We start from the raw sequence: 25,855 nt of genomic DNA on the forward strand, positions 1-25,855 counted from the left end.
ATTTTTTAAGTTTGTTTCTCTTCCCTCAGGAGACATATCTAGAAAGAATTTGCTACAGCTGATAGCAAAGAGGTTACTGCCAGTGTTCTCCTGTAGGATTTTGGTGGTTTCAAGTAACACATATAGGTATTGTGGTATTATTTTTTAGAATATTTGCATTTATTTTTAAAGACTGGCTTATTTTTTCCTTCTGTTGGAGTGTTACTTGGACTTAATTAGCCATTTTTATTTTCCTATTATTCTAGAACATTTATCTTAAAACGCTGTTATTTCAAGCTTAAATATTTGGAAGAATTCACAGCTGATACAAGCAGGCCTGAAGTTTTTGTTTGTTTATTTTAGCTTTTCTTTTTTGGGGGGAGAGGGCATAATGATACTTGAATTTCAAGTGAAAGAATATCCAAGAACAAAGAGATAAAGCTTAATAAAATGAAATAAATTGCTGTAACAGATCATATGGCTACATGTCACCGTGAATTTAAAGTACACATATAAAACAGAATCTTATAAAAAGAAATGTGAGCTGTTGGATTGTGTCTGTGTGCTGTGTCAGAAGAGAATTATGTGTGCTATATGTGTATATACATTTAAAATAAAAAAAAAAAGCTTTGCAACACAAGATGGAGTTGTTAATAACAACAACAAAAAGAGATCAATTGAGTCCCATCTAAGAGTTTTTAAAATATGAATAACTGTATTAGTTTTCAATTACTGCTCTATCAAGTTACCACAAACTTGGTGGCTTAAAAGAAGAGAAATTTATTATTTTACAGTGGTGGAGTTCAGAAGTCCCAAATGAGACTTTAAGGCTAAACTCCATTTATTGACAGAGCTGTGTTCCTTGTGGCTGCCCCCCTTCTAGAAGTTGCTGGGCTTCCCTGGCTTGTGGCTTTCCCCTCCATCTCAGTCTTTACCTGTAGTCACATCTCTCTCCTCTCTCGCTCTGAATCCCCTACTTCCCTCTTACCTATACACTTGTATTTACATTAGGCCATCTGGATAATCTACGACATTGTCCCCATCTTAAAGTCCCTAAACACATCTATAAAGTCCTTTTTGGTTTTTAGAGTAATGTATTTACACATTCCAGAGATTAGAATTGGAAATCTTGCGGGGGATGGCAGGGAATGGACCATTATTCAGTCTACCACAATGAGTTCACTGAGCATATAAAATGTTCAGAGGGTTAAGTTCATCGCAAGAGGATTGGCTTGGGGACAAATAACTTAATTTTGACATCACCCAGAAAATATGGCCATGTCACATTAACCAAACTCAAGATGATATTAGCTCAGACCAGTAACATTTAAAATGCCATACAGACTGCAATACTTTATCTAAAATTACTACACTTATTTCTTATAGATGGACCTACAAATGAAATAAATTTAATCATGGTTTCTGTATGCATATGGTATCAGAGATTTAGTTACATAACAGAAAGATTTACTACTAAAAAAAAAAAAAATTTATTTATTTGAGAGAGAAGAAAGATGGGAGGGAAGAAGGGGTAGAGGGAGAGACTCTCAAGCAGATGCCCCACTCAGCATGGAGCCTATTGTAGAGTTAGATCTCATGACCCTGAGATCATGACCTGAGTCTAAACCAAGAGCTGGACACTCAACTGACTAAGCCACCCAGGTGTCCCAGAAAGCTTTACAATTAATAAGAAAATATATAATAAACCCTCCATTTCTGCAACAATGAATACATTTCTAAGAATACAACTTTGAGGTTTATTAACAAAGATTGTTCCCTGTGCACTTCTAACATAGGCATTAGCAGCTTTTGGCTTTGAGGTTCGCTGTTATCATTCCATTTTACTTATCCCTCTTCTAACTGATAGACTAGAAGAAAGAAGCATATTGAAGCCTAAGAACCCTTCTATTTTTCCTAAAGTGACATTTCTTCTCTAAAGAGTGTGCTGATTTTATAGTTTCACTTTCTAATGGCAAGAGAATGCCATTTGTTTCTAAATTCTCCTATGGAGTTATAGAGGAATGAAGGTGCATCTGAGGTGCAAGTGGGAACATTTCCTGAACCATAAGTTCTGGCCAAGAGCACGATCCTGACTTATGGAAAATAGGTGTGAGAACTAGAGACATTAATTCTGGATGAGTCTTGGTTTAGAGATAGGTTATGCATATAAATGAAAAATTATCACCCTTAAAAAATGTAATTTTTTGACTCAGTATAAGGAAGAATTCTGAAAACAACCTTACTAGCCCAAATTGATCAATTTCCCTCAGGATATAATTAAGGAACCTGTAATTAAAAGTCCTCAAATATTAAGTGGATTATATTTGGCAGAAGGAAAAGAGAAAATTCTAGCATCCAGTTGGTGCATGGTCTCTATAACCTTTGAATTTCTCCCAAAGCAGAGATGCTCTGTTTTCAGAATAGAAACATCAGCTTTGGAAAAGATACAGACTCTAGCCTGGGCAGATCTGATCTGCCTGTTATATTTAAACTCGCTTTCTAACTGACTCATACATTCGCCAAGAGAATGGAATGCAATTACTTATTTCATTTTTAAAAGTGTTTCCTAGGAGCAAAGTAGGAGAGAGAGACTCTTAGTAAGAGGAAAGAAAGACAAAATGAAGACTTACCACAGATAAAATGCCTTCAAGGGCATTGTCCTGCCAACATTTTATTTGGCTGTATTTCCAGCTAACTTCTCTTTTCTCTTTGTCCTAACACTTTTTGAGAAGTGAAGATGGGTAGTAAGTGCATGACTGGGCGAATATCAGAGAGGATAAGGCAAAATAAAAACTAGATTTATTTTGCACATTTGATACAATAATCAATGATAGAAATAATAATAAACACTATTCAAAACAAAAGTTAGAAGACCCTGCTTGACTTGGCTAAAAGAACCATCTACTGGCTTAGGTATACAAACAACAAGTGTATCTTTAAAGTCTAATAGTTAATATTAGTTTACCTTTAGTAGGAAACTTAATACTGTTATATATAATATTCATTTCTTTCTGACATACTAAAATCATAAATAATAGAATATAATTTTATCTTCTATGTTGAAAAGAAGTTGGAAGCAAGCATTGTGTAGGGGAAATCTTTGTGAAATTATTACCCTTATAATGACCAATTATATTGTCTAAAATTCTTAACATTAGAATTAGGCATTTGAGCTAAAATAGCATCACTAATGATCTGTGACCCCCATGAGTCTTGCTTCTTGATATTGATGTTCCTATATAGTCCCTTTGACATTGAGTAAAGCCAAGCTGTATAACCTATAAGGATATTGCCGAAATTATAGAGTGCAACTCTTGGGAAGGCTTCTACCTTATGTTCTCTTGGACTGTTCCCTCTGGAAGAAGCCAGCCACCATATCATGTGAGCACTCGAGCAGAAAGCCCAGATAGGAAAAAATGGAGGCCTGTCAACCACCAGGAAAGCATCTTTCAGAAACAGAGATTTCAGAAATTGGAGTCCCCTGTCCACGCACTTCAGAGGTACTCTCATTGAGAACCTGAGCCAAAACCATCCAAGTTAGCTACTGATGTTGGCCACCTAAATATTATGTAAGATATTAAATATTTAGTGTTTAAGCTATTAACTTTTAGAGTAATTTGTTATGCAGCAATACATAACTAAACAATATTATAAAATATATTTGTATAAATATAGTAAGATTTATACAAATTATGTTAATCAGTTCACTGAATCAGTATCAAAGTGAAAAAAATCCTTCAGCCTTTGCAAATATCCGTACTATTCTGACACAGAACATTACTAATTCTCACAGGGGAACTTTAAAAAGAGCAAAGTGTACATTCAAGTCCACACAGACTGACACAATAATGACTTTTAAAAAGGGTCCCTGGTTTATAAACAAAGAATGTTTATATATATACACAGATATATACACATGATAATTTAAGCTTCACATTATAGCAAGTTCAAGGAAAAATAAGCAAGGGACATTGTAAAAGGACATTAGTCTTGCTTATTCCATTGAAAGAATAGTAGAGACTATTCAAGGAAGTTTTATTGAAATTAATGTGACCTTTCAACACATATTGGGTTTTTGGTGTTATTTTTGTTTTTTCTTGCCTAAATTCTCTAGTAGGGAGTTGTTATTGTTCAAATTTGGTAGGGGACAACTTCTGGTAAAAACACATATTTAACTTATTTGTATTAATTCATTGTTTAATACTAAAAAAAATTGTGATAAAGATCAAAGGTGGGAAAAATGTTCTCTTATTTTATAGCAGTAACTTATATCATGAATCTTTTTGCTTTATCTTTGTATAACTCATCATTTTGCATTTCTTGAATTTATTTATATATTTAAAGACTTTAAGAGAGAGTGAGAGAAAGAAGACAATTTGGGTGAGGGGCAGGAAGAGAAGCAGACTCCCCATTGAGCAGGGAGCTCAGTGTGGGGCTCAATCCCAGGATCCTGGAATCACGATTTGAGCCCAAGGAAGATGCTGAACTGACTGAGTCACCCAGGCACCTGCAATTCCTTGAATTTAAAAAATACTTACTTTAAAATAGAATGTACCGATCATGGAATAAGATTTTCATTTTTTTTTTTTTTTTTTGATAAAGGGAGAGATATAAGACTTCTCCAAATTCTGATCATCCTAAGACACATTAGTATAAGAATAATGAATCACTGTAAGAAAATTCACCAATATTTTCAAATTGTATCTATTTTACTTTTATTAGCCTCCTCTTTAAAGTGAAAAAAATATAGATCTCAGTGTATACACATAAAAAAGTAATGACTAGTTGAATATTTTGATACCAATTAAATACAACTGATATTTTATATGAATATGCTTTCATATATCTTTGTAGTATTTTAATTACTTATTTAATATGAGAAATAGATACATTAAGTAATTTTACAAAATGACAAAATATTAGATCTCTAGAATTAAGTAGATAGTGGCCACATCCAAAATATTAGGGAGAAGAATCTAAAAATTTATAACTTGACTTTTAAAATTATTAAAAACACATGTTTTATATTCCTTTTAATTCCTTTTTTCTTTACGCTTTCTACGGAGATACTTTCCATTATTAGAGAAAATTAATAAACCATGTATGTATTTTCAGGAGTAGGAAAATCGGAATATTTTTCTGTTGTCATATAACTGTTTTCAAATGAATTCCTATTTATCTTCAAAACTCTTTGCACAAATATTTAGGGGCTAAAAAGTCAGTAACATTTGACTTCTGAACGTTTCTATCTTCTTTCAGACTCATTCAATATTAGAGAACACCAAAAAGTAATTTATCATTGTGTCACAGTGGCCTGAAGAATTTCTTAGGGGCCTAAGAAGACTGATGAGGTTAATCATTAAGCCCAAAAAACCCCTGAAGGTGAATTTTTCTCTTTGATGTACACAGATAATTCTGTCTTTGTTGAAGATGGCTCATGAATCTTTGTTCTCATCACCAACCTTTAGGTTTGAGATAACCTATTGAATATCCTTGTTATTAATGGAACCTTGAATCAAAATGTTCACTTACACATCAATCTAGATAGTAGATAGTTCAGTCTTGGTCTAGACTACGTTCACTGTTGGAGTAGGGGCAGGTAAAGTGAACGTTGGGGGAAATACAGAGAATTGTCAGTGGGAGGATTGAACTGAGATTCTCCTTTGAAAGGAATTTTACTTGCAATGGATTAGCTTTTCATAATGTGTCTCGAAAACTGATATGGCCCCCAATAAAGGTATGTTTGCAAGGAGCCTATGGAGATTTCAGAGAGTAAGTCACAAATGCTGAGCTTAACCTTATTAAGGTCATAATTTTTATAAAGGAGATTATCTGAAGAAAGCCATGAAATATAATTGAATTTATCCCTGCTGGAAAACCTTCAGTATCAAAAAGCAAAGGATAAAAGACTTAAAAAATGATAGAGTTCTAAACCTCTACCAGTTCCAAATGACCCAGCAATTATACTCCTGGGCACTGATCCCAGAGAAATGACTACTTATTTTCAAACAAATGCCTGTAAACACATGCTGATAGCACCATTACTTGTTATTGCCTAGAACTGGAAATAACTCAGATGTCTTTCAAGTGAGGAATAGTTACACAAACTATTATACATCCATGCCATGGAAAACTACTCAGAGTTAAGGAGGAGGGACTACTGATAAAGACAGCAGTCAGGAATAGGTGGGATAAAGAAAGATCCAGGGAATTATGTTAAGTAACAAACAACAAAAAAAAATCCCAAAAGTTTATGTATGAGTTCACTTATATAACATTACCAAAATGATTAAAATGGAGAGATGGAGGTGGAGAATTGTTGGAGTAGTTGCCGTAGACTAGGAAGAGAGTAAAAGATGGGTGAGAAGCAGGTAGGTGTTATTACAAAAGGTCACAACAAGAACACGTGTGGTAAGGGACCTGTTTTGTATCTTGACTGTGGTGGTAGGCACAAAGACCTACCTACGATAGAATGAAAAATGGACTCCAAAGTGGTATCCATGCTTCAATCCCTGAAACTCATAAATGTTACCTAATTTGGAAATGGGGATCATTAAATTAACCCTAGACTATCCAGGTGGACTCTAAGTACCATCATAACTGTTGTTATTAAAAAAGAAAGGCAGGGGAGATGATGCATAGAAAAAAGGAGGCAATGTGGCCATGGATACAGAGCGCAGAGAAATAGGACTACAGGTCAAGGAACAAAGCCAGACACCAGAGCTGGAAGAGCCAAGAACACTGATGAGGATTGCTTCATTAAAAATTATTATGGGGGGGGGGAAGAACTGGGAAATATCTTCATGACTCTAATGTATGAAAATACAAAACATGATACAAAAACACATGTTAATTGTAAGAAAATAAAATATGTTAACAATAAGAAATTTAATTTCTTAAAAAAATTAAGAGAATGAAAAGGCAACTGATGAAATGAGAGAAGGTTTGCAATTTAGGTTTTTGACAAATTAGTCATACGTAAAGAGTTACTACAAAACAATTAAAAAGTCACTGCGAAAAAAGAAACAGATAAAAATTTTAAATAGAACGTCTTCACAAGAAAGCCTATCTAAATGACCAGTAAACATAAAACAATGATTAATTAGTCATTAAGGAAACGTGAATAAAGACCATGTGTTACCACTGTGCACTCATCCAAATGGTTATCTTTAAAAAGGAAGTTGATACTAGGTGTTTGTTTGTAGACAAACTGAAATTTTCTCACACTGACAATGAATTTAAATCAATATATTGATTTTGAAAAACTGTTTTGTACTATCTAATAAAGTTGCATGTACACATTCTTTATGTTCCAGCAATTTCAATCACATATATATCCAACGGAAGTCAGTAGAAATACATACACATATGCTTAGAACAATATTCATGCTGCTATTAAACTGGAAATGACCCAAATGTTGTCTACATTTTAATGACTAAGTAATCTTATATTCATATATAGCAATATTATAAAGTAATAATGAATAATTATAAGCATATATATAGTCAAGGATGAATCACTCAAAAATTGTTAAATGAAAAAAAAACCAGAAAGAACAATTCTATTTATGACATGAAGAAAATACAGAAAAGGGATTGCACCAAATTTATAAAATTGGAAATATTTTTATTCTTATTATTTTGGATTATAAAATCTGGGCGTATGCTATATCTTCACACTTATTCAGGATTTATTTTCTTCAGAGAAAATTCTCATATTTTCTTTTTTTATAGATCACGTAAAATTTTAGTTAGATAATTTTCTTAATTTTATATGTATATGAGGAATTGTTACTGTTATGACCAACACATCAATATATCAAATTTTCTAATTTACTACTAATAATGTAAGGAAATATATTCAAAATTTCAGAATGAATTATATAAAGTTAATCAATATGTAAATACGGAACTTTATGGAGGTTCATCCCAACCTACTTATTGAAAATGTAGGGAAAATGATTACTAATAAAAGATTGCTTAAATAAAATAGGTACAGTCATATAAAGGAATAATGAGTCAATAAAAATAATGTAGTATATAGGGCTCCTGGGTGGCTCATTTGATTAATTTTCCGACTCTAGATTTCACTTCAGTTCATGAGATCCTACCCCGTATCAGGCTCCACACTCAGTGTAGAATCTGCTTGATATTCTCTCTCTCCCTTTCTCCCTCCCTCTGCTTACATACTGTTTAAATAAATAAATAATATCTTAATAAATATGTATTTTGTGAACCCTTCATTATATGGAAATGAGAAATCATTGCTAAGTGAAACAGCATATTACAAATGTCATATATGGTGTGAGTCCACTTAAATATATGTAATTCAAAAAAAAGTTCAAGTGGATGCATAGTAATTTTGACAATAGTGATATATAATGTCATAGTTAAGATCAGTTTTTCCTCTTTTAAATTATGTTTTCCTGAGTTTTAAACATATAGTTTAGTTTAGTACCAAGATTTTACAAGCTATTATGTATTCAGTGGAAATCTGCCTTTCCTCCATTTTAAGAACAATATATACATTTTTTAAAAAATATCAATAAAGCCTCTGCAGAGAAAGGATCTCCCCAAAATATCATGGGCATAAATGAAATCAAGCAGATCAGGTTAAAATTCTGGTTTGGCTGGAGTGCCTGGGTGGTTCAGTGGGTTAAAGCTTCTGCCTTCGGCTCAGGTCATGATCCCAGGGTCCTGGGATGGAGCCCTACATCAGGCTTTCTGCTCATCAGGGAGCCTGCTTCTTCCTCTCTCTCTGCCTGCCTCTCTGACTACTTGTGATCTCTGTCTGTCAAATAAATAAATAAAACCTTAAAAAAAATGTGGTTTGGCTTTTGTGACCTTATGCCTGAAAAATTTACTTCTATGATACCTGATTTCCTCATCTACAAAATTTGTGGAATAAAATAATCATGTAAGACTTGGTGGTCTTGTCTTAAAAATTTTTTTATTTTATATTATTACTTTTGTCATAATTATTAATATAATGGAGAAAACTTTGGGAATCATACCTTATATATTGATAACTGTTTCCTATAACCACAAATCAACACACTAAGATATGTTATTTATCTCTTATATAATTACTTTTCAAAATGTTGTCTATCATTTCAAGAAAGAAGAAAATCTGTTTCAATAATTTTATAAATATAGGGGCACCTGGGCGGCTCAGTTGGTCAAGCATCCGCCTTTGGCTCAGCTCATGATCCTAGGGTCCTGGGATCCAGCCTCATGTAGGGCTCTCTGCTCAGTGGTCAGTCTGCTTCTCCCACTCCCTCTCCCCTCCCCCCTCATGCACCTTCATTTCAGTAACTGCATGTTTTCTGTTACACTTTTTCCAAGAAATCTTTCTTCATTTTGAAATAAGCCAAACTAATTATCCTTCAGTTTATCTACTCACATTTGAATCCCTGACATTAATTGCATTGGAAGCAAAATGAGCCTTTGAGAATAAGTCTTAAATCTGATATGGAAACCATCAAAATCCTCGAGGAGAACACAGGCAGTAACCTCTTTGACCTCAGCCACAGCAACTTCTTACTAGACACATCTCAAGAGGCAAGGGAAACAGAAGCAAAAATGAACTATTGGAACTTCATCAAGATAAAAAACTTCTGCTCATTGAAGGAAAATATCAACAAAACTTAAAGGCAGTCTACAGAATGGGAGAAGATATTTGAAAATGACATTTTTGATAAAGAGTAGCATCCAAAATCTATAAAGAACATATCAAACTCAATACCCAAAAAACAAATATCCAGTTAAGAAATGGGCAGAAGTCATGAATAGACTTTTTTCCAAAGAATACAGATGGCTAACAGACACATGGTAAGATACTTAACATCACTCATCATGAGGGAAATACAAATCAAAACTACAATGAGATAACACCTCACACCTACCAGAATGACTAAAATTAACAACACAGGAAACAACAGATGTTAGCAAGGATATGGAGAAAGGGGAACCCTCTTACATTGGTGGGAATACCAATTGGTGCAGCCAGTCTGGAAAATACTACAGAGTTTCCTCAAAAGTTAAAAATAGAACTGCCCTATAATCCAGCATTACACTATTAGATATTTATCTAAAGGATTCAAAAATACTGATTTGAAGGGACATATGTACCTATTATTATAGTAGCCTTATCAACAATAGCCAAATTACAGAAGGAGTCCAAAGGTCCTTATGTCCATTAACTGCTGAATGGATTTTATATACACGAATATTACTCAGCCATAAAAAATTAATGGAAATTCGTCATGGGCAAAGATGTGGATAGAGCTAGAGTGTATTATGTTAAGTGAAATAGTCAGCCAGAGAAAGACAAATACCGTATGATTTCACTCATATGTGGGATTTAAGAAACAAACAAAAAGCAAAGAGATAGAGAGGGAAACTAACAAGCAGACTCTTATCCATAAGGAACAAACCGAGAGTTACTGGAGGGGAGGTTGGTAGTGGATGAGCTAGATGAGTGATGGGTATGAAGGAGGGCATTTGTTGAAATATGTAAGTGATGAATCACTAAATTCTACTCCTGAAACCATTATATCGTTCTTTAACTAACTAGAAATTACATAAAAACTTGAAACCAGGGGCGCCTGGGTGGCTCAGTGGGTTAAAAATTCCGCCTTCAGCTAGGGTCATGGTCCCAGCGAATTAACACTGGTTCGAGCCCTGCGTCGGGCTCTCTGCTCGGCGGGAGCCTGCTTCCTCCTCTCTCTCTCTCTGCCTGCCTCTCTGCCTACTTGTGATCTCTGTCAAATAAAATAAATTTTAAAAAATCTTAAAAAAAAAAAAAACTTGAAACCAACAAACAAGAAAAGAGTATTTCGAGCTCAAAAGAAAAATCTGATATGGATACTCCAAATATTAGAAGCTCTGGACTTTTCACTGAGTTTGCCAAAATAAGTGTGTAAGTATAATATGGCATGCCTCTGAAATATATTTAATATTAAAGTTCACATAAAAAGCATTAAAAATCAACGAAACATAAACTCAGAATATATTTCTTGGTAGAATTTGAAACATCAGATAAATATACTCTATAAACAAAATGTTAGACTCAGAAACAAACCCAATTTTGACCTTTTCTATGGTTTATATTATGGCATTTTGTGAAATAAATGTAACTGCCATATCATGTGTTCAGTTATTGGATAGACATTTTTTCACATAATATTTATAGCACAGAATGAGTGTCATACAGATCCTAGTATCTAAATCAAAAAACAAATAAATAACACATACATTAATTTAATATTAAAGAATAACTAGTTCATCTGCCTCAGAATAATATCACGACACCCTAAATACATTTTTACCACCTGTATCATGGCTTTGCATAGCCTTAATTTTTCTTGATTCAACCAAAATACATACATTAAGCCATCCCAGTGTTAATTCGCTTCTAGTATTATAAAAATATTAGGGCAATACTTGTTTTAAGTTTAACATGTTCCTAATCCTCAGAGGAAAAAATAAAATGTGGTATTTTACATGTGACAAAACACATATGGAAGCAGCCTGTAACATTAGTGTGGAAGTCTTAAAAACATATCCACAAATTTTTGAAACCTCTCCTCATATGATGGTGGAGATTCATTTCGCACTCCTTGATTTCGTGCTAGACTTAGTGGCGGCTTCTATAGGAAAGTGTGGCAGAACTGACGGCATAGCATTTCCGGGACTGTTACAACAAGGCTGTAGCTTTCGTCTTGGGCTCTCTTTCTGCATTCTTGCCTCCCTCTTGGATCACTCATTCTGAGGGAAATCAGGGGGCCATGTCATGACCTGCTTTTCAGAGAAGCCCATGAGGTAAACAGCTGGGAACCTCAGTCCAATAACAGCAAGGGACTGAAGCCTTAAGACAACCAGGAAAGCGAGCTTCCAAGTGGATTCTCCAGTCCTAATAGGGCCTTCAGATGAGTGTAGATCCAACTTGTGAAAGATCCTGAGCAAGAATCAGCCAGATACCCGCTCCCAAGCTCCAAACCCACAGAAGCTGTGAGATAATAAATGTTGTTTTAACCTGCCAATTTCAGAAAAACTAATAGAGGCAGGAAGAGCACAGAATGTACTGACGTAATTTGGCTGACTGTGTTACTTCATCACTGCAGGGTGATGCAAGATATAGATAAATAATGTTTAACTCTTACCAAGCGCCTGGTGCTATACCAAGTAAATGGTTATCAAGAAAATAATAAATGAACTCTATTATAATGTTACCATTTTTTTCATTTTAAATATTATTTCAAAAACGTCTTATATGTTGAACTATTTGAAATAAAAGAAATAAGGAATTGCAATAACTCCTCTCTATCTCTATATCCAGCTTCCCCCAACAATGGTTTAACTTGAATAATTTTAATAGATCTTTTAAACCTGTAGAAAACTTAGACAAGTCAAGAAAGAGCTATTACTCCAGTCACAGAATGTAAAACATCCCCATACAGTAATAAAGCATTAGACATTTTAAATCTAAAATTAAAAGGGAAAGTATTAAGTCATAACATCTTTGCCTCAGAATTTCTAATACCAGATTTAGAAATTTTGTAGGTGATTAATCTTACCAGAACAGTATCTCTCCCCTTCTTTGCAAATAGTGCTGAGAGTAACCTTTGCTATGTGCTAGCTTCTAAGTGGTTTTGAAAAGGTAAGAGGAAAAAAAAAAGTTATGTTTTATTATGAACAAAGCAACATAACCTTACTTTGGTAGTTAAAACTCAAAATAATGATGTATCAGGAACATTTTTAAAGATACAATCAGCAGCTTTGGCCCTCACTTTAGTTTTTTTCAGTAATGCAAACAAAGGTTTTGTTTTTGTTTTCTTTCTGAAGGAGTGTACATTTAAAGGATCAGAAAAGAATTTTGCAATAAGCATACAAAACTCACTCAACCATCTGAAGAAGATTCTGCTTGTTTCTACGAGAGAAACAAACAAAAAATTGTCCTCATATTCCTCGCATTACTTCAAAGGACATAGGGAGGTTTTTTTGTTTTTGTTTTTGTTTTTTTTCCCCCAAGTACATGCTGACAAAATGGACTGTGCCCTAGGAAAGTACAGTCTTCCTAAGTATCTTTCGGTCATTGGCTGAATAAGATCATTGAAACACATAACACTCAGAAGCCTTTTGTGTTAGACAATTTATTTATTTTTTAAATATTTTATTTATTTACTTGGAAAAAGAGGGAGTACAATTAGGAAGAATAGCAGAGAGGGAGAGAGAGAAGTGTGTTTTTTTTTTTTTTTTTTTTTTTTAGATTTTAGAGAGAGAGGATCTTGAGCAGTCTCCATGCCCAGCACAAAGCCCCACACAGGGCTTGATCTCACAACCTTGAGACCATGACCTGAGCTGAAATCAAGAGTCAGACGCTTAACCAAATGAGCCTACCCAGGAGCTCCTGTGTTAGACAATGTAATCACTCCACATTATAAAAGTCTTTATCCAATAAGCATAATTAGTAGCAGATAGGAAAGCAGAGAGATTAATGGGTGACCTCAAGTTGTCAAAACTTGTTAGGACTAAGAATGTGGGGAGGCACTTATGGGTATAAATATATAGGACTGCTTGAGGAAAATAGTATCAGAGGCAAAAAAGGCCCAGAAACCTCTTTATACATAAGTTAATGCGATACAACACTAATCTTTCCTTAACTTCAGCTTTGTAAATGAGCTAAATGCATAAGCTTCGCTAAATGAGTACTACTTTTGGCTTCTGTGTTTCTCATTTGAAAAACAAATGTTTTTGATCTTAAAGTATCTTGGGATCAATTCTATTCTATATTGTTAATCACAGAGTTAATTTGATTACATTTTTTAAAATGCTATTTATTTATTCATTAGAGAGAGAGAAGGAGAGAGCACAATCTGGGGGAGTAGCAGGCAGAGGGAAAAGCAGCTCCCCACTGAGCAAGGAGCCCAGTGCAGGACTCAAGCCCAGGACCTGGGATCATGACCTGAACTGAAGGCAAGTGTTTAGCTGACTGAGCTATTCAGGAATCCCATTTTGATTATAATCTAATTAGGTATGGTTTACTTTTCAATATCTTTGTTTTGTTGAGGAAGGAAGTTTATAATTCCTCTGAGAATACAGTGACAACTGTGGATCAGCTTTCTTGAAAAGTGCAGATATACAAAGATGACCGCAGAACAGAATGCAGTCTTAAAGGCAAGTCACAGGGATAACCATAGGATTTATGAAGACTTGCAACTGTAAACGTTTTCTTTTTTTAAAATATTTTATTTATTTATCTGACAGACAGAGATCACAAGTAGGCAGAGAGGCAGACAGAGAGAGAGGGAGGGAAGCAGGCTCCCTGTGGAGCAGGATCCGAGGACCCTGGGATCATGACCTGAGCTGGAGGCAGAGGCTTTAACCCACTGAGCCACCCAGGCGCCCCTGTAAACGTTTTCTTAACAAGAGAACTTTCTCCATACTGATAAAGGAGCTCAATTTATATTATTTGAAGTGGGAGCTTCTGAAAGGTAGGGCTGGAGAAGGACAGGGAGAATTCTGCAAACAAGGGGAGATACAGAGAAGAAAGATGAAGCTCAAGTGGTCCAATTTCCAAGTTAGAAATTGGAGTCTGTTTCCTGAAGAAGCAGCTGGAGAAGTAATGGCCAGGTTCTATAATAATCGTGGTGCTACATTTTAATTACATTTTGATTTAGGTAGAATCTTGTAGGTTGGCTTTGTGTCCTAACCACATTCATCAAGTAGGTTTTATGAGGAAATATGTTCCAAACTCTAACAGTGGCTTAAAAATGAACTTGTAGAGCACAACCTGTTTGCAATTTGGGAATGACTTGCAATCTTTTTGTTTTATTAATAGTTCATTAAAATATTGGCCTTGGGATAAGGAATGAGTTGGAATACGTTTAGAACTATAGCAATTTTATATTAAATTTGAATGATTTATATGTTTTTACATTTATTAATTGCAATTTAGTCCAAAAATCACTTTTCAAAAATTTTTCTGATCTTCATCAAAAAGCACTGGTCAACATTAGCTATAGGAAAGCTAAAAAAATCTAATGGCTTCTCTGTTTCTATATACATTTTTAATCTGTTTTTTTAAAAAAAAGGCAATGAAAGTTTCAGCATAGACTAATTATATCACAGGCCATGAAGCAATTATTAAAATAAACAGGACTTGTAATGTTAAAGAAAAGGCTAGCAGAGAATCCAGGAAAATGTTGACAAATAGCAATTAAACTTACATAGTATTTGCTGCAATTGGTATTATTAAAACTTTTTTTTCAAGTGAGGAAAACCTAGATGTATGCACCGACACTAGCCATCCTTAATACCACTTGTATTTTTTAAAAAAACAATTACGTTCTGAATCTAGAACACTTATCTATTAAACGAATGAAATATTTTCTTTTTCTAACTATTAACATACTCTTCAAGAATGTATTTTTTTATAAATTAGTAACATAATAGTCCCTAGAGATAGTGGAAGAATCTATTAATTAATGAAGAGCTAATCTTTAGAAAAATGAAAACCAGATGTCAATACTTCTCCTTTATCTAGTGATATCAGAGGTAAAAATAATTAATGGTACTTGGTACACATTCTAAGAGAAAGGATTTCATAGGACTAGTAAATGTGACCCATGGGCTTTAACTACATCATTCTCACATTCTCATTATAAAACAAAACAAAAGCAAAAACAAAATCAATCTACTCCTCAATTGTTCCTTCCTCTTAATATTAAGTTTAAATGTATAATACATGTTAAAAAGTTTAAATTTTCATGTGAAATACCTAAGGAAATTTTTATCTTTTCTAAATAGAATATATCTATATCTATAGCTGTATCTAGAAATTATGTAAAATAGTTAATCTAATTAAGATATTTTTTATTAACCTAAACAACGTTATTAACACTGAGTTCTCTACCTTAACAACATACTCATTTGCAGGCTCTTATCCTAAGCTTCTTATTGCAATATTATCAAACTGAACTCCTAACAGTATCCAAAATTTCAAGACTTTATATAAAATCATTCTGAAGTACTATTCAAACTTGTGTAATTCTGAGAAGCATATTTAGATAAATGTACCAGCTCCATTGCCTATTCAAAATAGCATGCATACTATACAAATAGAAAATGTAGTCAAATATGCATCAGTTTAAGATCAATTATTAAAGAATGTTTGAAAATATAAACACATTCATGATTGGGCCAAAGACATGAGAAAACCAGCAAGCAACCCAAATGCAACAAGCAAGCACCTGCTCAAGTCTGTGTCTCTCGAAGCTTTCACAGTAGTTGGTAACAAAAACACAGCCATCTATCACTTTATAGAAAAATAAAGTCCAATGAGAAAAGGGAATTTCCAATGTTTGGTGATTAATGGTAAAATAACAGTGGTTTGTCTAGCATAATATGCCTGAAATTTAAAAATTTAAAAATTTAAAATTCAAAAGCGTCTACTAATGCAAAAGAAAAATTCTTACTTTTTTGTCCTTGTGGGAACCTTTCCCTCAGTATCCTAAAAAGACAAGTGCTGCAAGATGTCTCCATTAAAAAAAAATCTGTTATATATTTGACAAATGTTGTCCACTAAACCTAGTTCTGTAAATTGATAAGCACTATACTTTGTATTTGGTTAGAAATACTGTATTATAATAATTTATAATAAGCTAAAAACTTATGGTATGTTTTTACTATTCTTTTTCTCTTCCACAATTTTTCCTTCTTTTTTTTTTTTTTTGTTTAATTTATAGAAATGTATTTTGTACTCCAAGTTTAGGAATAAAATCTTTCATAAAGTGAGAGTATGTACAGTGTTATAGACTTATAAATGCAGATTGGGACTAAATACATCCCACAGAAGACTGTTGGTAACAAGAGTATGTCAAAATGTCCTTTTAATCTCTTTTGTGTCCTTAGAAAGTTATGACATAAACAAACGGTATTTAGAAAAAAATATACAGCATTAGGATAGATAGGTATCTTTTCCAAAATTTTGTATCTTAGGTAATGAAAAAACCTGATTTTAAATGTTTAATATCCTATTTCTAGTAATTTATTTATTTTTACTTTATTTATTTTTATTAATATATAATGTATTATTAGCCCCAGGGGTACAGGTCTGTGAATCACCAGGTTTACACATTTCATAGCACTTACATAGCACATACCCTCCCCAATGTCCATAACCCACCACCCTTTCCCTACTCCCCCCCGCCCCCCAGCAACGCTCAGTTTGTTTTGTGAGATTAAGAGTCTCTTATGGTTTGTCTACCTCCCAATCCCGTCTTGTTTCATTTATTCTTTTCCTACCCCCCCAAGTCCCTACGTTGCATCTCCACTTCCTCATTATCGGGGAGACCATATGATAGTTGTCTTTCTCCCGTTGGCTTATTTCGCTCCGCATAATACCCTCTAGTTTCCTCCACATCGTTGTAAATTCTTCCACGGTTTCTGATCATTTTCTTTGTTTCTTGACCATGACTACTTGGTCTTAAAAAATTAGGAAAACCATAGTCACAAAATAAACGGATATAAAATTATATCCCTGTGCTTTACACCTTGGTTAATTTATTTAGGAAATTTAGTAAGTTCAGAAATTGTTATACTTTTTTGAACTTTATAAATACCACAATTTCCAACCAACATTCATTCAGTATTTAGGAGTAATATTTTATATTACTGACTCAAAATGAAATAATATCTTATAATTATAGTGACCTGATATGTATGCTTTATATTCTTTGAATGTAGATAAGCAAGAGTTAATCAGAAATGTCTAATATATAATTTGCCTTTATTATTTCACAATTATGTATCCTAGCAACAATGAAAGATTAGTTGTTGCTTTACTTTCCTCTCTTCTTGGTAAGGAAATAAAAATCTTATTTCAGAAGGCTTATTTACTATCACTATAAAAATTGTCAGAAATAACTGCATTACTTTCTCTTTTTTTTAAGGGAAAAAAGCCAACAGAATATAATTAAATGTTCAATGAAAAATGAAATTCAAGTACTCATACATTTCAAAGCATGACTGTTTTGGTGAATTCTAATATTGACAATGACAATGTTTCTTAAACATACATAAAAAATTTAATTAAATTTTTAATTAAAATTTAATTTTAATTAATTATCTGGGGCATCTGGGTGGCTCAGTGGGTTAAGCGTCTGCCTTCGTCTCAGGTCATGAACTCAGGGTCCTGGGATCGAGGCTCGCATTCGGCTCTCTGCTCAGGAGGAGCCTGCTTCCCTCTCACTCTCTGCCTCTCTGCCTACTTGTGATCTCTCTTTTTTTTTTAAAATGGTTTTCTATAGTATGAACATCTGCCATAGCTTTTGCCTAAAGCTCTGTATGTGCAAGGAGAAGACAGGGTAATTAGATGCATTTATTATGTATTAATTATATATAGTAGGAAAAAATAGACACATTTTACCTCTAACGTAGTTACAAAGAACATTAATATTTTCTATTGTAAAATTCTATTCTAAAAAGAACTTGTGTAATTTTAGGAACTTTGTTTTTCTATAGTTAAAGGATATTGAAATGTTAAAAAAAAAAAATTCTAGAATTTATTCATGCCTTTCCAGGTGATAGACAGCTCTTCCTGATAGAGTGTACTATCTGTGTATGCCAAAGACATTAGTAACCAGTGGCCAGTCGTGGGACCTATTTTCCTCTGAGTTGGGATTTTTATTTCTTCCAAGGAAGCAGTGGTATAAGGATCATTATTTACAGTAGTAAATTTAATTATATTTTATCAGCCCTGAATGCTAATATAAAAATATAATATTGAAATCTCCTTGCTAGAGAGGCTTCCCTAAATCTGAAATACAACAACAACAAACTAATGTCTGGTTATTAGGTTGTGAATTCATGTCAAGAAGGAGATGGCTAAGTTCCGCAGTAAGAGCACGGTCTGCGGTGCAGGTTGTTCAGACACGCGTTTGCAGCCCGGCTCAGTCACATTCTGGCTCCATCCTGTTCTGTTGGACACCTCTCCCCTCCTCAGAAGCATCAGCTTTATTAACTACAAAATGAGAATGACAGTACTGGGAAGAAAGGAAATTGGTGTTTTCCACTTTCTTTGAGGAAATAAAACACACAACATTTTCCCCAGAGAACTAGAACCTCAATGAGTCAGCAACTCCACGATCATTTTTTTAAAATCATGTTATGTTAGTCACCATACAGTACATCATTAGTCCTTGTTACAGTGTTCCATGATTCACTGTTGGCCTATAACACCCAGGGCTCCACGCAATATGTGCCACCACCGGGCTCGCCCATCCCCCCACACCTCTCCCCTCTAAAACTCTCTGTTTGCTTCCCTAAGTTCACAGTCTCTCATGGTTTTTCTCTCCCTCTGATTTCTACGATCTTTTTTTAAAGTGTCTCAGCCACCTAAACACTAACCCTACAGAGTTGCTGGGAGGGTAAATGAAACAATGCAAGTAAAGTGATTTCCTGCATTTCTGTTAGACTAAAGTTCTTTGGTAAATGTTACTATTTTAATAATTATTATTGCATTAGAAATCTGATGCCAAAGATAACCAATACATGAAAGAGGAAAAAAAAAAAGAAGAAGAAGAAGAATTACCAAATAAATGATAAAAATAGACAAGTGCTGATATCTGTCGGTGTAGTTACTCTTCTCTTACATTATCCTTTACTTCAGATTTGCCAAAAATGATAGTAGTCCAAAAGAACTGTAAACCTACTTGGCACATGTTTTAAATCTGTCTTCCCTGAAATGATCATTGTAACATAAAGAACATTCCTTCCAATTATCATCCATCCTTACAAATCCTAGTAGATGCGTATCCTCCCGTCAAATAGGTGACAGCAAATATATAATTGATTCAATAATCAAAACACAATAATCATGGTATGAGGATGACTTGTGCTCTCTTCTGCTTTTTTTTCCCCTCTCAAGGATAATTACTGTAGTTTAGAACTTAAAATATATGCACTGAGTCATATGTTATTTTTCTCTTCTCTCTCTCTCTCTCTCTTTAATATTTTACTTATTTGACAGACAGAGATCACAAGTAGGCAGAGAGGCAGGCAGAGAGAGAGAGGGGGAAGCAGGCTCCCCACTGATGCTGATGATCGAGCACCAATGCAGGTCTCGATTCCAGGACCCTGAGATCATGACCTGAGCCGAAGGCAGAGGCTGAACCCACTGAGCCACCCAGGCGCACCTTCCTCTTCTCTTTGATACATGGATACTGACTTCCATTCAACCTGTGAGTTCATTCTTGCTGTAGCAAACATCCCGTAGGAGTTCACTAAATAGATTTTCTCTTCTGCTAATGTATCAGTTAACCTTCAAACTGTGGGTAGTTTATTCTTCTCAGGAAACAAATCAGTCTCCACGTTGCTCAATAGCTGTGGCCAAGATGGGATGTAATAAGAGGGAAATAGAAAAAGTACCGCTTGCAAATTGGTGTTATTTACATTTATTGAGGAAATACAATATACGATGAAATATATCCTAGTGAACTGGAACTCAAATTAGTCAGCAACACTACAATCACTCTTTTAAAGTGTCTCAGCTACCTAAATAGAAATGACTCTGTACAGGTTTAGATTACCCCAGAGTGTAAACAAGCACATTTTCCTTAAGGACGCAGCAGCGGTGGCCTGTGCTCCATTAAGCTCTGTATTATGAACTGAGGTTGCGGGATCCATTTGCTTTTTTCTGTCTTCAGAATTGGACTCTCACAGCTGCACCCTTGTATGTGAGTTTGCTTATTATGGATTCGCAAATGGATATGGTCAGAGATATTTCTAGGCAATCAATCAATACTCCTTTACTTATATTAATAATTAATAAACATTATAGACATGATGGCAAAGAAACGCAGAGTTGACATAAGTGCTCCAAGAATGTATTTTACTACCAAAGTCAAATAAAGCCACAAATATGTCCAATGGCAATGCATAATACAGTATCTCTTCGAAAGTATTTGAGTAAAGTGCACGATGTGTCCCAGAATGGGAGATGAAACATGTGCCAAGTAGAGAAACACCCTGCTTTTTTGGATGATGCAGACCAGGCCGTGGGGTGCAGATAGACATCAACCAAATAATCATGCAAATAATCATCACAAAACATTCTAAATTCGGGGAGGGATGGATGTACAGTGGAAGTATATAAAAGAGGGTTTGCTCTGGCCTGGGGAAGGCGCTCATTCTGAAGTGACACCTGAGCTGATGTGATGAAGGTAAACACGCCGGAAGCAGAGAGAACACTCTGGGCAGAGAACAGAACATCTTCAAATGCCTGTAAGCATTTCACAACTGGAAGAAAGCTCTTGTGGGTGACTCTTGAAAGAGCAAGAAGCGGGAGAGGGGAGTCAGGTGGGGACAGGAGCTGGGGCCCTAACTGGGTGCTAGCTCCAGCCCCTCTTTCAGATTATGTTCTTATCCCCAGACAGTGAGAAGGTGTGGAGAGACATTTTTTGGTGGCTCATTGTCACGATTACACTCACAACCCCATTTAAAGCTCGTTCTTTTGGTGTAGCAAGAAATGGAGAGGGAGCTACGAGTCTGGATGAAATAGGACAGTGATCTGAAAGAGGGTATTGCTGGTGAAGATACAGAGAGGGCACAGGTCCCAGAGATCATTAGGAGACAATACCTGTTATGGACCGAATGTACCTTCAAAAGGCATATGTTAAAAACCTAACCCCTAATATGATAATATTTGGAAGAGGGACTTTGGTGGAGATCATCAGGTTTAGATGGTGGGGCCATGATGATGAGACTGTATCTTGATGAGAGCACAGCAGAGTTCAGTGTTTCTCTCTCGGCCATCTGAGAACAATGAGCAGGAAGCTGTCTGCAGGTCAGGAAGAGGGCTCTCCCCAGAACTGAATCTGCAGGCGCCTCCATGACTTCCCGGTTACAAGAACTGTGAGAAGTACAGATTCTACTTGTCCACCGGGTCTAGAGTATTTTATGATAGCGATCCAAACAAAAAACAATACGCATAGAGAAGGCCAAATACAGGAGGAGAGAGGGAGTTGCCAAGAATTATTTTTAGGTAACTTGCTTTAGTAATAGATGCCGTATGAGAAAAGGAACCACGGAAGAACCTTTATTTAAGTTGGTGGGCGCTGGGCGGTAACCACCTTCAGATGTGGTGGAACCTGAGCTGTCTTGGAGGCTAAGTCATGCTATCAGCTGAGCAGCTAGATTTACAGCTCTGCAAATTAGAGAATGTGTCTGGGTTAGAGATACACTTTAGCAGTCATCGATTCCAGGTAATAATTAAAGGCATGTTTAAGAGTGCTCAGGAAGAAAGCACAGAGTGAGAAAAAAAGAGACCCCGGATTGTCTGGCTATTAACAGTCTATAGCATTTTAAAGCTTTGTAAAAGCAAAGAAGATTGAAAAAGGGCAGCCACAGAGAAAGGGGAGGAAGAGGAGGCACATTACCGTGTTCATATAGAAGTTTTCTTGAAGAAGGCAGAGGAATGCATCCATGTCTGAGGCTCAAAAAGATTAAGGGGGATGAAAACTGAAGAGTGCCCACAGATTTAGTCACCTGGAGGACGCCGTCACCTTAAACAGAATCATTTCAGTGTATCGACGGCGCCACACACTTGACTGGAGTGGGCTGGGAATCGTGTCAAACTTAGAGAATAAAATCAAAGAATTTTCTGACTGAACCAGATTTTAGAGATCACCTCATAGTTCCTCTATTGTCAACACTGCCCTTCACCCCTGAAATGCGATTTCATTTGTAAGTGAAGAGAGAAGAGTGGAATTATCTTGGTGATGTTTATTTTGGGTTCTGAATTTATACAGCGCAGATGCTATGGGAAAGATAACGGGCGCAGGGAAGGATGATGAAAAGCTGCATAAAAGAGATTTGTTTGAGCTTAGTTTGAAGAATTAATGGAATCTGGTGAAAGGCAGTGGATAAGAGGGAAGGCTAAAAGTGCTCAGTGTTAGAGTCACAAGTACAGGAGTGAGAAGACAGGGAGTCATGAGGGTACTTCAAAGGGGAGATTGGACCGGGAGCCTGAGGAATTAGCCGGGTCCAGATGACTTTCACAGGGCTTGAAGCCAGCCAAAGGGTTTTAGACATTGCTTAGATATAGTGAAGAGCCTTTGAAGCATTTGGTCAGGAAAGTGGCAGGAAGAATATGAGTATTTTAAAGAAAATCAATCCCTTTTGCCCATCACTGTGGAAAGAAAGAAGGAATCAAGAAAAATGACAGAAAAGAGGTACTGATTTTTTTTAAAAGCAGAAATTGATGTTTTCTGTGTATGTACAGGACACTTTCCTATTTTGTGCCAAGAAAGAGTTTCTTGTTATATTAGCTTTTGTTACAAGGATATCTTAAACTATGAATAATTTGAGAAAATAAAGAAAATACAATGCTTGTCACAATTTTCTTATGAAATTTCTGATTCTAGAAAGAGAAAAATACAAATAAATGTATCTGTCAAAATAGTTATTCTTCCGTATTTTTGAAGGAGGAGAGAGGGATTTGATTTGCAACAGAAAAAAAATTAGAAAGAGATTTTTCTTAAAAATGCTAATGAGTTCCCAGGGTCCTGGATTTTCAGCGACCCTGACTTTGCTTGACTTGTTGGCTACAAAACAAAACTAAGCAAACAAGAATTTTCTATCATGGTTACAACCTGGGTCTGAAATTAGAGAACTGTAATGAGTCAGTGGCAGTTCAAGAAGATATGGAGTGTGTACCTGTACAATTAAAAAGTGGCCCCTATGCGCCCCATAAGAAAATGCAATTAGCATGACATCGACAGGTGAGGTCATCAAATGTTTGCCTATATTCATATTGGGATATATCCATCCATCTAAATATACACATGTACTACTAAATAGTTTCACTGTTGGCAAACAATAGTTATAAATATAACAGGTAACTAGTAAGATAGAGGAGAATGTCAGAAATAATAAAAGCAACTTGAATAGTATGCTTACTGGAGAATGGGGTTCAAGAATCACTTTTTGCTACAAGAAACAAAACACAACCCCAAGTCAGTATTTCATAGTAACTGGAGTCAACACCTTTGGAAAGAAATACTCACACAAACACAGTCACATTTTCTGTTAAAAATAAATCATATGATAGAAGTTGGTCACTTAAGGTGTTTTGTTTTGTTTTCCATGCTGATATAGAAGTTAGTTCCCACCTACAGTTTTAATCCCTTTTTTTTTTTTTTTTGGTCTATCTGAACAAAAATTACCCCATAACTGGTGTAATCGAGGCCCATTTGGAAAGAAATATCTGTGATAGGAAGGAGAGTAGCACCCTCTTAGAAAATCAGAGAAATGGGAAGCTTTGAAGTTGCTCTAAAACGAACTGCTCGATTCTGAGAAATAAATGAAAATTCAGCATTTTGCCTGAGTAGGCTTTTGATTTCTTAGTCCGATCAGAGAATCTTTTACTAATTTTCTTTTTAAAAAATATTTCTTTGGGGGGCCACCTGCACGGCTCAGTGGGTTAAGCCTCTGCCTTTGGCTCAGGTCATGGGATCGAGCCCCACATCAGGCTCTCTGCTCAGTGGGGAGCCTGCTTCCCCCTCTCTCTCCACCTGCCTCTCTGCCTACTTGTGATCTCTGTCTGTCAAATAAATAAATTAAATATTTTTTAAAAAATAATAAAATATTTATTTATTATGTTAGAGAGAGAGCATGCATGTGGGTGGGGACAGGAAGATTAGAGGGAGAGAAAAAAATCTCAAGCAGACTCCCCATTGGGTCTGCCGCCAGGCTAGTTTCTAACCCTGAGCAGAAATCGAGATGCATGCTTAACCAACTGAGCCACCCAGGTGCCCCTTTCTTTCGAGAAATACCGTCTCTTCCCTGGTCTTCCCCCATTCATTTCTCAGTGGTCTCTTCTTCCTCTGCCGAGCTCGGTCGTTAGCATCTTAAACTTTCCATCTTGCTAAGTGTGAGACCGCAGACCGCACCGCTTTCATGTCTCTGCACGCGCAACCTACTTCAGTTGCCCTCTTGCCTTTTCATCAAATTTGACCTTTTCTGGAACTCAAATGGCCTAAAATGTTGTCTTTATTTCCTGTCTTTTTTATTCTCCAAACTTTGTGGCTGGAACTCTCAAATGGTAAATACTGCGATTTTAAAATGGGATACCCTTTGTCAGAGTTGGAGATGGAAGTTTTTGGTCTTTTTTTTTTTTTTTTTTTTTTTTAATCCATGGGTTGTTTCCTGGGAAAACTGGCAAAGAGAATGCTCCTCACATCTCACATCTCCTTGTAAAGTGAAATGCATGTGGGAGCAGGGAGGGTCTCAGCCTTTGACCTCAGCAGATGCTAAGTTCTGCCAATGGTGGAAGAGAGATCAAGGTTGATCTGTGAAGGCTACACACAATTAAACTTTAATTTGAAAAAGACTGACCATGAGGTACTTGATTATTTTCTAAGTTCTTAGAGGCATAGAATATACAAATCACTGAATACCAGTAATGGACTTAACTTTAAGACACTGTACTAATTCTCAAATTGTCCTCTGTATAACATACCTGAGAGTGGTATTTAATATTGGATAGGGCTCTTCAAATTTTCACTGTTTCCCAAAGCAGTCTGGGACACTTCCATTGAGACTGCATTTACACATATGTATCCCATATCTGCTTTTTTGTAAAACTCACCATTTCAGAGGAAATAGTACTTTTTCAGAGAAAGTGAAATATTAATGCTTCAGTTGTATTAAGACAGCCTAACTGCATGAAACATTAATATCTACCTATGTATGCCTGTACACATGCATGTATATGTGTTTTTATCTTTTATTTTTCTTTTATAAATTTTTCTCCTAATTTTCTCACTGGATATATTTTTATCAGAGCAGATAAATATTTAATAAGTGCCTGGGC

General features: G+C 35.4%; 1 protein-coding gene across 4 annotated transcripts in view; it reads right to left on the reverse strand.

The window, feature by feature from the left end:
- The window catches only part of CDH18 (cadherin 18), a 696,319-nt gene that overhangs the window by 380,777 nt on the left and 289,687 nt on the right, over positions 1–25,855 (reverse strand). The gene's annotated exons all lie outside the window — the stretch shown is intronic.

The sequence above is a fragment of the Mustela putorius genome, unplaced genomic scaffold, assembly GCF_011764305.1.
Source record: "Mustela putorius furo isolate JIRA1106 unplaced genomic scaffold, ASM1176430v1.1 tig00000589_pilon_pilon_pilon, whole genome shotgun sequence".
NCBI classification, from domain to species: domain Eukaryota; kingdom Metazoa; phylum Chordata; class Mammalia; order Carnivora; family Mustelidae; genus Mustela; species Mustela putorius.